The sequence below is a fragment of the Acanthopagrus latus genome, chromosome 18, assembly GCF_904848185.1.
Source record: "Acanthopagrus latus isolate v.2019 chromosome 18, fAcaLat1.1, whole genome shotgun sequence".
Classification (NCBI taxonomy): Eukaryota; Metazoa; Chordata; class Actinopteri; order Spariformes; family Sparidae; genus Acanthopagrus; species Acanthopagrus latus.
In genome coordinates this window covers 1,267,362-1,278,394 of record NC_051056.1, presented here as the reverse complement: position 1 = coordinate 1,278,394, position 11,033 = coordinate 1,267,362, and the positions used below count along the sequence as shown (strand labels likewise).

The 11,033-nt window shown below is 42.7% G+C and overlaps 1 long non-coding RNA gene across 2 annotated transcripts; it reads left to right on the top strand.

Annotated features, from left to right (window-relative positions):
• The first annotated feature begins 327 nt into the window (after window positions 1–327).
• On the top strand, window positions 328–5,220 carry LOC119007604. Of its 2 annotated transcripts, XR_005071168.1 has the most exons (7): window positions 328–401; window positions 476–537; window positions 973–1,033; window positions 2,694–2,796; window positions 3,010–3,103; window positions 4,190–4,278; window positions 4,934–5,220. It is a non-coding gene; the product is annotated as an uncharacterized LOC119007604 (long non-coding RNA). The 2 variants fall into 2 exon arrangements; XR_005071167.1 differs by lacking the exon at window positions 4,934–5,220 and having other exon boundaries at window positions 4,190–4,446.
• Window positions 5,221–11,033: the final 5,813 nt, after the last annotated feature.

Sequence of the window (11,033 nt, the reverse complement as noted above, 5' to 3'; positions counted from 1 at the left end):
ACAATTTGGATGAAACGGCTGAAAAATAACGTACTCTGTCGAACACGGGTCGGGTGCCTGGAGAGCGCGGGTCGGGTTTTGTAATTGCCATTTTCAATACATCACATGCAAAAAAAAATAATAATAATACAAAAAAAACTTCATTAGCGACACATCTACAAAAATATGCCTGCACTACAAAATGATAGGCATTTATATTTCATATGAGCTCATTCATGCGTGCTTGTGTGCTCCCAGAACTCCCATTCCCCATGCTGGTGTGAGGGTTGGCATCTAGATTTGAAGCACCGCCCTGTTGGGTATGGCAGAGCTAGCTCCCCGCCTTTAGAAGGACAGGTGAGGGCATTAGTGCCTCTTTGTTTGAGGTCTGGTTGTGTGGCAGGATTGCTGTGTCCATGCAGGTGAGCATGATTAAAGGAGAAAGAGGTGTTGTATTGCCTGATGGGAAATCTAATGAGGTCTCTTATATATTTAGTTGTGGTGTGACATTCCTGAGTGATCCAGATTGAGCATGCTCTGTAGCCCTGTGCTGAAGAGGTAGGTCCAGGTGAACTTTGGGGTTTCAGTAAACAGTAGACATATAACTAATATGATAATAATCTCTTCAGGCAAAGATTCAGCTCACCCCTCTTTAAGACAGAGTAGAGCCTTTCAACTATTGTGCTGCTATTCAGCAGAGCTCCATCCTGAGCACAGTAACGGATAGAGCATGGTAATGTAGGAGGGTTATGCCCTCTGAGGTATGTTGTCAGCTGATTAGACTTGTTTTCTATCTTATTGCAGATTTAAGGCCAGACTGCTGCTTTGTCTGAAACCAGTTTGCTAAGGCTGGTTCCTACAGACAGTACAGCTGAAATTATTTGTAGATGGTCGAATGTCATCTCTTTATACCGTTGACCGCATTACTTCTGAATACCTGTGAAACTGAACCAACTGAATCTCATTGTATTTTATGTCTTTTGTTTTGATTAGGCAGTGGGACGACCTGCAGGGAGTAGTTGTGGGATATGCACCTCTCCTTGCATGCAGTGCGGTATGTTAAAGGGTAGTGGTCACTTCACTGGTTGTAGGTTTTATTTTCTTGCCGTGTAAGTTGGAGTGTTTGCAGTGGTCCGTGTGCGCATGAGGTGGTTCCTTTTGGGGTCTGTGATAGAATCTCCCCGCAGTAAGTGCCCCATCCTGCCCATTTCTTGCAACCGTTTGTCCTTTTAATGTATTTAATCTTAATGTGAAGCATTTGCTATTTATACTAGTTTCAACTTTTAAGATTTTGGAATAAAAATAATTTGGACTAGTCTTGTGACTTTCTTTTTTCCTTTTTAGGTCTTTTGCCAGTATAAATTACATCTTTTTTTTTTCTTTTTTTTTTTTTTAAATAAACCTTGTTTGAGAGCTGAATGCATGTCTCCCGCTCTTCTTGAACCCTTTAAGAGTGTCAACGCTCAGATGGTTGGTGTTTAGGGCTGGTTTTAGTCTGTCACTTTTGTTTTGTTTTTTTGTTTTGGTGGGGTCACACTGGCTTACTTTCATTTGCGTCTAATTTTCATTGGGTGCAGGTTAGAGCTGTCCCAAATGATTATTTTTCAAACAATTAATCTAGCGATTATTTTTTTGATTAGTCGACTAATTTAACGTTACACGACCAAAGACAAATAACATAGTAACTGTAACTGTCAATAACTTATATGGAGAAAAAATACAGCAGCTGTAGGCGGAGCAGCGTCTGTCCTCCCGTCTGTCCTACCGACTCTTCGTCACATTTCTGCCCGAAAAACAACGTCTGTCACATGCAAAAACCCTTGACTCATTCAAGTGGCTGTGTTGATAGAAATCACCGTGATGGTCAGCCCTCCCGACCGAGACTTCTGTAAACTTTTCCCCAGAAAACAGCCTCGGTCCCCGCAAGTGAGAGTCACACAGCGACCTGTTTACTGATGGCGATTATGTAATAATCTAATTTAGCGCAAAAAAACATAACTCTTTCACTCTCCTGGATGTTTATGGGGCCGGATTCTCAATCACTACACATTATAAACTGTCCAAGTTTAGATTTACAGGGGGGACACCTGGGAAACACACCGACGTCATCATCATGACGTGTACCGTCTCGTCTCTTTAGGAGCCGCAGCACAGCTTTCTGTGTGAATTGACCTTTCGCAAAACCCCGCCCCCAAATGATCATTGTCCAATCATACATCCCAGCAATCATTACTATGTAAACAAGGTCTGACAAGGAGGTCCGACAAGCAAAATGGTGAAGCAGTGTGCCTATGGCATATGTAAATCGGACAGCAGGTACCCCAAGAGTTTGGCTAGGGGAGTCGTGTTCTTTCCTTTTTCAAAGCCAAAAACACAACAGGAGCATTGCCTATGATGGATCGAACTGTGTGGAAGGCCCCATTCCCAGCTAAATGTCACAAAAATAAACAACCATACATACCTCTGCTCCAAGGTAAGGCTAGGCTAGGCTAACACCATAGTGATAGCTAGCTAGTTAACAAAGCTGGATATCAAAGTTATGGTTACTATTAGCAAATATTGTATATTACTAATATATCATTGCCAGAACGTTATCCTTTAAGTTTAGCTAACCCTAGCCTTGGCTAACGTTATGTTTCGTCAGTTTACATCAAAGTTGAACATAGCATCCCAACAGGCAATTTAAACTTATTTTGTTTTCATCTTTCATGTAGCATTTTGTGAATGGACAGCCTACTCCCGAGTATCCCAACCCTGTACTTGCTGTACAAGTGCCAGGAGCAGCTCGGAGGCTGTCAAAAGCCACCCAAAAAAATAGTAAGCCTAAGTTACATGCCAATAATATTTGATTTGAAGTGCAGTATATAGCTCTATATTCAACCTGTTAGTACATGTCATATAGCCTAACCTTACTGTTACTGTAAATAAGAACATGTTCTTGACTCGCTGGTTAAATAAAGGTTGATGATGATGATGATATGCAATATAAAATGTAATAGAAACATGGTACTGTAAATTCATGTCCAAAAGGTATACAGATGCAGATTTAGTGTGCAGGACGCCTCTGGCTCCACCTCCAGCACTGATGATGCAGAAGAGACTCAACAGTGTATTGTTGACAGTGGTGAGTGATAAGCTTTTTTCAAATTAATACTGGCGTAACAGGAGTGGAATAGCCTGCCCAATCCCATTACCTCTGTATTGTGTTGAATGATAGAATAGGCAGCACAATGTTTCAGACAGTGGATCAGTACCTTTATTGGCACTTTCATTCTCTGTTCAGAGGTCAAAACAAACATACAGCAATGCCAGATGCAAGAGAACAAAATAAGAGTCCCTGTATGTAAGATGATAACTGATTTATCTCACTAGCATGTAACATAGTAGTCAAAGAAAAATACATCAAGCATGCTCTTCGTCTGTTCCCATTTTGCAACATTATTCATTCTAGGTGGCAGTCGTCTTCACATTTAACAAAAAAATCACACCATGACATACCTGTGAGCCCAAGCTGTGCCATTATCTGATAATGGTGGGTATGACACTCTTTTAGTTTATAGCTTCCATCTGCCTGCTTGCAAAGGTAGGGACACTCTGTGAAGCTGTTCTTGAGAGGGCACTTAATTTCTAAAAGCCCATAGCTTGGGCTTTCACTCCCTCCTCTCTCTATCACCTTACGGTCTGGTGACGTACCAAGGTGTGAGGCATCAGGATTTACAACAAAACCACATGGATACACTAGATTACCAGTGAGCTTCATGTACTGTGTCGCTGCTATGGGCTCTTGTTCTACACCTCTTTTCATGGCCTTAGTTTGTACTGATGCTGCACTGTTTAAGCTTGTAGCAAGTTTCTCATGGTCAGCTCTCCTAGAGCAGATTGTTTTAAAAGAGGTTGATGTGATTTGGGCAGACCTTGCATGGAACCACAAGTTGTTTGTGCTCTGTTCTCTGGTTTCCTGTTCCAGAGCTATAGAATCAGGCAAAGCGATGTTCAGTTCTGTGTAACAACGCATAGCACTTTCATTCAGAACTGTGCAGAAGCTGGTGGGTTGGGATGGCAGAGGAAAGTTGGGCAGGTCATCTGGTTTGCTGACAGGAGTTTCTCCAGGGTCAACAGAAGACTCTCCAATTTGGCCAACAAGTGGCAGCTGTAAAAAAGTGACAAGACTAAGGATTATCAATAATATGCAAACATTTTTTCTTTACAGAGAGTCCTGCGCAATCCCCACTTCCTGGATGCCAGCTAGAAAGGGAATATAAGGAGGAGCAGAGCACTGAAAAGGAGAAGAAATTAAAGGTAGAAAACAACAACATGAAATTAAAATTGTCTTTAAAAGAAACTGAAATAGAAAGGGTAAAAGCACAAATTTGCACATTAGCAAACTCTAACACCTGAACTCCTTGAAAGCAGTGAAATCCCTAAAATGTTGGAATACAGTACTGGGTTTACATATGATCGATTCAACCAACTGTGCACAATATTTGGCATCCCAAATGATCCACACACCACTCAAATAAATGTGCCCCTAAACTACAAGCGCAATGATTGGCAAGTTGCTTAGATGCCCCTCAGTAGCCACTTGCTCTTTGTTTTAATGAAACTCCGCAACAACGAAGACCTAAAGAACCTTGCCTTTAAATTTAATATAAACATGCAAAAAGCAAGTAATATTTTCAGTTCCTGGATTCATTATATGTTTGATTTATTAGGTGAATTACCAGTTTGGCCTCACAGAGATATCATTGCACAAAACATGCCAGAAACCTACAAAGCAGACTACCCTTCCACATTTGCAATATTAGATTGTACAGAGCTGAAAATGGAAAGGCCAATGTCACTGGTATTGCAAAGCCAGAGCTTTTCAAACTACAAAAGCACAAACACCCTAAAATTGCTAGTTGCCTGTGACCCCTGTGGTGCTGCGATTTTTTTTCATCTGCCCTTCTCACAGGATCCATGTCCGACAAGGGGATAGTCAGACGGTGTGGTATCATCCTGCTACTAGAGCAAATTATAGACAGTGGCTATTTGCAAAGAGGGGATGGCATAATGGCTGATAAGGGCTTTTTGATCGAGGAAGAGATGTGAGCAGTCGGACTGCCGTTAAACCAGCCACCATTTTCAAGATCTAAGAGGTAAATGCCAGCTGGAGATGTGCTGGTGACAAAGCGCATTGCAAAGCACAGGGTGCAAGTGGAGAGGGCCATTGCTAAAATAAAGACATTACTACCGCTTTAACCTGTTATTTTTACTCACCACTGTGGAGCATTCCATGGGGTCGCGGGGTGTTGCTGCTGGAGCCAAACCCAGCCTTGTCTCAGGGCGAGGGCAGGGTACTCCCTGGATAAGTCGCCAGCTCATCGCAGGGCCCTCACTGATGAGCAATGTGGGGTTCAGTATCAGTATCAGTTCAGTACAGTGTGACTGATGGTGTTGCTGTAGAGTACATGGAAAGTAAAATACTTACTTATTGTGGATATAGCTGGACATGAGTTTCCGCTTGCAGTTGACTTTGGCCTTGGCTACCACCACATTGCTCACAGGTTGTCCAGTTATTTTTTTACCCCTGGCTTTGTGCCACTGCTGGGGCTGGCTTGTGCAGGAGATGTCATCACTTCTGGCACGGCACAGGTCCAGGATGTGCATAGGGCCCACAATATGAGAGCAAAAACCTGGTGAACTGATTTAAGCCAGAAGTAGCATTAGGTGTTTGTTTTGGAAATGCTATTTGCAGTGACTATGAATTGCTTTTGTCAACCAACCTGCGGTTTTAAGTATGGCGGGTACAGGCGGGTGTGGGTCTGCAAAATAAGACCCGAGCAGGACTTTGATCCAAGTTTAGTCCCCTAGATAATTACTAAGCTAAATATCCAACATGCTAGTTAACATCAAGGACTGCGGTGGAAGACGACGGTAAAATATTTCCTTTCTCTAACACTGGATTTATTTATGCCAATGGTTTTACATGAAATCAGATTTTTTGAGAATATGCAATAACAAACTAGATGTTTCTGATTCTCTTCAACTCACCGTAACAATCAGTCGTAGGAGAAATTTTTTTCATTTTGTAACTAATTCATGGCTGCTTTGGAGCGACACACAGACCCAGCATCCGTCACCATGTGTGTGTGTGTGTGTGTGTGTGTGTGCGAGTGGAGGAGCCTCCGAGGGCGTGAAGCGCACAGAGTATAAGAAACATCTAGTTTGTTATTGTAATTTCACCAAAAAATCCTTTTGATATTGAATTGATACCGACGCCCGACCCGCACCCAAAGGACGCAATTTTCGAAAACAGCTTCATTTTTTTTTTCCCTAATACAGCCCTGAATTAGCAGTACTGAAGTCATTAAAAGTAATCCAAACAAAAGAGACTGACTGAAACGTTGGTATGCATTGGAAAGGTTGAAATATTTTTTCACATTCCATATTTAGACGATGGCGGGCCGCCACAGGTGGTTGTGATGTATTCTTTTCTGCTGACTGCAGATGAGCTGTATGGAGACATCTTATTTTTCTTTGGTTGTTTCTCTGTTTTAAATCATGTCTCGAGCTACTTCAGTTGTTTAGCAGAATGGTGCAACTCCAGAAATTCTGTTCTGTGGACTATGACACCTAACCTGACTTTATATCATCTGGAGGAGGAGAGAAGGACTGACGTTAATGTTTGGGTGAACTGCTCCTTTAAAGCTTCCTCTGCAGCCTGATTGGCTGCTTTTTTTGTAATTTCTCCTTATCTTCAGAGGTAAAGACTAATTTTCCTTCGAACATGAATCATTTCAGTTGATGTGATGAAAGACTTTGAGGGAATAACTGTGGTTCAAAGTTAATGATTTAATAACTGGGAGCTTAACCATGAAGACTCCTGATCAGGTGATCAACACATCTGAAATTCAAGGGCCGAGAACAAAGACCGATGACTATAGTGTTAACTATGCTAAGGATGAGGGCGTTGTCGCAGATGAATGATTAATGTTCTGTAAACAGAATCAGGAGGACGTGTTTAAAGATGAGACAAGTCCGGAGAATCAGCGCTGCTGTCTTTTATAGACTGATATTCAGATCTACTACACTGTAACAAATTGCTGTATATTTACGCTGGATTTACAACAGTATCCTACTATATTTTATAATAATTGTAAAATACTGTTAAATATTCATCCCTCCCATGTAAATTAACAGTTAAATCAGTCATTTAACAATTACAGTAGATAACTGTAACCTAACAGTATAAAACAGTATTTGTGATGAATTTCTGTAAATTTACGGTGGATTACAACAGTGTCACTGTATTTTAAAATAATTGTTAAATATTTATGCTTACATGTAAATTAACAGTTAATGCTCGGTTAACAATAAGAAACTGTAATTTAACAGCATAAAGCAGTATTTTCTGTCAAGCAGTGGAGACATGTGCTAACATCCCTTCTCAAGTCCAGTCATTATCCATCAGCATCTTACTGATGATTGCGGGCTTATGTTTCTATGTTGATGATAGCACTTCTTTACTGATTAAACTCCTCAAACTACTCATTTTTGAATGACAATATGTAACCTCACTGGCTATTCCTGAACTTGACTTTGGAGAGCACATCTCCTTCATGTCGTTCCAACCAGAGAAGTCCATGTGGAGTTCAACAGAGCAGGTAAAGTAAAGTTATGCTTATCTCCCAAAATTGTGTCCAGTGTTGTTTTGTCGGCATAATTATTGAACTTTTGACATTTCAGATATTTCATTAGGTCTGTTTCATTAGTTCAGGTAGGTAAATAAGCCTAGACTTTTGAGAAATTCAGTACAGCCCCACAAGCCCAAAGACAAGACGTCTGACGAGATAGTGGCTGTTTTGAAGGAACATTTTTAGCCAAAGCCGTTGCTGGTGGCAGAGAGATTCCACTTCAACCGGTGCAATCAAAAAGCTACCCAGCCGGTCACACAGTATGTAGCGGAGCTGAAGCACTGTTCCGCTAACTGTGAGTTCGGCATGAACCTGGACGCATCACTACGAGATCGGTTCGTTAGTGGAATAAGAAACGAAGCCTGCCAGCGGAGGCTACTCTCCGAAAATGACCTGACGTTTGCCAAAGCATATGAGATTGCCCTCAACATGGAGACGGCTGACAGGGACGCACGTCAGTTGAGAGGGATAGAGAGCGAAACAGGCGGAGCTGCAAGCGTCCACAAGGTGAAGCTGCCAAGAGCCAGGAACTAGGTGCAATGGAAAAAATCACAATGCAAATGAGTGCCATTTTAAAGAGACTAAATGCCATAACTGTGGAATGGTCGGACACATTAAAAAGGCATGTCGTGCAAAGACAAGGCCTGAAGATACGAGATCAAGGGACAAGAGACAGCAAAAGACAAACACTAAATATGTTACAGCTGAAGAAGATTCTGACCTTGAAATGTTTACTGTTTTGACTGTCACAAGTGAAGGTGCTGAGCTGTATAAAGCAATGTTCTCAGTAGACGGGGTAAACTTAGAGATGAAAGTTGATACTGGTGCCAGGAAAAGCATAATTTCAGAAAGAACATATAGAAGGCAGTTTTCACACATACCACTGCAGAGTGCTAATGTAAAGCTTAGAGCTCACAATGGAGGTTGCATCCCTGTTTTGGGTCAGATCACAGCCAGAGTTGAGTATCAGGGTCAGAGAGCAGTTTTGCCACTTTTAATTATTAAAGGGCATGGAGCAACCTTATGTGGTAGAGACTGGCTGAGGCAACTTACACTAAACTGGGCAGAGATCAGTTTTTTGAAAGAAACAAAATGTAGCTCAGTTGGGGAGTTGCTCAAGAAATACTCAGACGTGTTTCAGGAGGAGTTGGGGACACTCAAAGACATTAAAGCCTCAATCGTAGTCCGACCAGATGTGACTCCTAAATTCTGCAAACACAGGCCCATCCCATTTGCAATGAAGGAAAGAGTAGAGATGAAGCTCAAAAGGCTGGAGGAAGCTAACATCATATCTCCAGTAAAGCATAGTGCAGGGCAGCACCGGTAGTTCCGGTGGTAAAGAAGGATCAGTCACTTCACCTGTGTGGTGATTATAAGGTGTCAGTTAATCAGGCACTTGAAACACACCTACCCTTTACCTCGCTTAGAGGAGCTTTTAGATACCCTTAGTGGAGGTAAGATTTTTTCTAAGATTGACTTAGCAGCAGCTTATCAGCAAGTTTTGCTAGATAATGACTCCAAGAAATACACTACCATCAACACCCACAGAGGGCTGTCTGTGTATAACAGACTTCCTTTTGGGATCAGTTCCGCTCCCTCGATCTTCCAGCGGATTATGGATAACTTACCGGTGGTAGTTTTCCTTGATGATCTTCTCATTATGGGATGCTCAGAGGAAGATCACCTCCACAACCTTCAGAGGGTCCTGCAACACTTACAGGAAAATGGACTACGAGTGAAACGCTCAAAGTGTGAGTTTGGGAAAACTCAGCTCGAGTATTTGGGTCAGGTACTGGACGAGCGTGGCATTCACCCTTCAGAGGAAAAGGTGAGGGCAATAGAAGAGGCTCCTGCACCTACCAATGTTAAGGAGCTACAAGCTTTTTTGGGTCTTCCAAACTATTATGGGAGATTTTTCCCCCAGCAGAGCACAGTGTTGGCACCACTGTACAGACTTCTCAGAGGAGATGTAGTTTGGAAATGGACTGAGGCAGAGCAGTCTGCTTTTGTGAAGTGCAAGGACCTGTTGACGAGTGACCAGGTTTTAGCACACTATGATCCCAGTCTTCCACTCACTCTAGCATGCAATTGGAGCAGTGATCCAACACACCATGCCAAAAGGGGAGGAGAGACCAATCGCTTATGCTTCCCATACATTGTCTCCAGCAGAGAAGAAATAATCTCATAGAAAGAAGCACTGTCCATTCACTGCTTGCAGAACATCTGCAAAAGGCGCCACACAAAGCCACTTCAGTAGCCCAGGCGACACGCACTGACAGTGAGCTAGCACATGTCTACAAGGATGTCATGGCAGGTTGGCCAGACCAAGTTGAAGACACATTGAAAGGGTTTTTCACCAATAGAAGCGAGTTATCTACAGAGCAAGGTTGTGTCCTTTGGGGGACCAGAGTCATTATACCCTCAAAAATGAGAAAAGCAGTGTTAAAGGAAATTCACTCAGGGCACCAGGGTATAGTGAAGACTAAAGCTCTTGCTCGTAACTTTGTATGGTGGCCAAATCTTGACTCAGATATGGAGCAAATGTGTAAAGAATGTGAAACATGTCAGATGGAGCAAAATGGCCTCAAAACGTTCCACTAACCCATGGGAATCCCCAGGTGAGTCCTGGAAAAGACTTCATTTGGACTTTGCCGGACCTTTTCTGAACAGCATGTTCATGATTGTCGTGGATGCTTATACGAAGTGGTTGGAAGTGTTTCAGATGTCACAACTCACTTCGCAGGCTACAGTGACAAAGCTAAGGAGACTGTTTGCCTTCTATGGATGAATCCAGATGGATTCTGCACACAACAAGTGCCCCAGGACATCCAGTGACAAATGGTCTGGCTGAGAGATATGTCCAGACTTTTAAAACAGGTATGAAAAAACTTGCCAACACAATCGTGAACATCGATGACAGACTGTCCCTGTTCTTGTTGCAATATCGAACGACACCAAACTGTACAACAGGACAGTCTCCAGCTGATCTGTTTCTACACAGACATGTCCGCACAAGACTGGATTTCCTGAAGCCCTGCACAAAGGAAAAGACAGTACCAACAGAAAGACTGCCATGACTGCAGTGCTGCAGACTGATCGTTTATCATGGATGATTCTGTGTACCTGCGCAGCACTGTGGGAGGAGACCACAAGTGGATTCCAGTGTTGGTGATGAGACAGACTGGTCCCGTGTCATAGGAGGTCAGAGAGCAGGATTCTGACACAGTACATAGATGCCATGGACACCAGCTGAGAGCTCGGGCCGTGGCTGATCCAGACACCATGTTAACTGACGCTCATGTTGAACAGTTAGTTGGTAAGGACTGTAGTAGTTCTCAGGACATTGTTGACTCCACTGTGCCGTCACCGGAGCTCCTG